Source organism: Schistocerca americana, chromosome 4 (genome assembly GCF_021461395.2).
Source record: "Schistocerca americana isolate TAMUIC-IGC-003095 chromosome 4, iqSchAmer2.1, whole genome shotgun sequence".
NCBI classification, from domain to species: domain Eukaryota; kingdom Metazoa; phylum Arthropoda; class Insecta; order Orthoptera; family Acrididae; genus Schistocerca; species Schistocerca americana.
The window spans coordinates 851,126,281-851,127,164 of NC_060122.1; the positions used below are offsets into that span (position 1 = coordinate 851,126,281).

Consider the following 884-nt stretch of genomic DNA (forward strand, 5'->3'; position numbering starts at 1 on the left):
TGGAGACAATTTGCTACTCACATGCTCGCCCATAGTAACACACAGTGCTACGGCACAGATCCAGTATTATGGACGATCGTTGGGTAGTCACCTCAGCGTTACCAAATGTATTAAATGATGACTAACTGACAACCTCAGCTGCCGACAGGTGTTGTTGATATACCTCGATGTGGACAGCTGAAAATGTGTGCCCCGACAGGGCCTCGAACCCGGGATCTCCTGCTTACATGGCAGGAGTCTCATGGGAAGCGTGCAAGGGATAAGTCCCTGCAGTCGCGCTATTCATCTGTGTCCTCGGTGGCTCAGATGGATAGAGCGTCTGCCACGTAAGCAGGCGATCCCGGGTTCGAGTCCCGGTCGGGGCACACATTCTCACCTGTCCACATCGAGGTATATCAACAACACCTGTCGGCAGCTGAGGTTGTCAGTTAGTCATCATTTATTCCAGGGAAAAGCTGCATGGCCATCAACAGTAACTACTCTTTCGAGAACAAGTTACTGTCTTCGTATATATAGCAAATGTATTGTCATGAACTCCAATATGAGAGACAACTACCATTGTCTACTGTAATAATGGTTCATTATCTGAGTATCGACTTTACCGGCTCTACGCAGAGTGCTGCAGCTTAACCATACCGTCGATTGTTGCAGCCCACTATTTTGCACATTCGCCTCAACCTCCTGCACAGTCTGAACTCACTACAGAGAGTGACTTAAGTCAACACGTACACGGCGCCTGAATTGGTCCATGCCACCCGAGCACTATCTCTGCCATTGATCCTGGGACGTCAACTCCAACAAGACCTTCGGTAATTCGTTTCAGCTGGCACAATCTCCACAGTCCGATGTGGGACCCTCACCCTCCCTCCAACAAAAAGTGGTCT

General features: G+C 49.4%; 1 non-coding gene across 1 annotated transcript; it reads left to right on the forward strand.

Annotated features, from left to right (window-relative positions):
• The first annotated feature begins 291 nt into the window (after positions 1-291).
• On the forward strand, positions 292-365 carry Trnat-cgu. Its single transcript has one exon. It is a non-coding gene; the product is annotated as a tRNA-Thr (tRNA).
• The last annotated feature ends 519 nt before the right edge of the window (positions 366-884 follow it).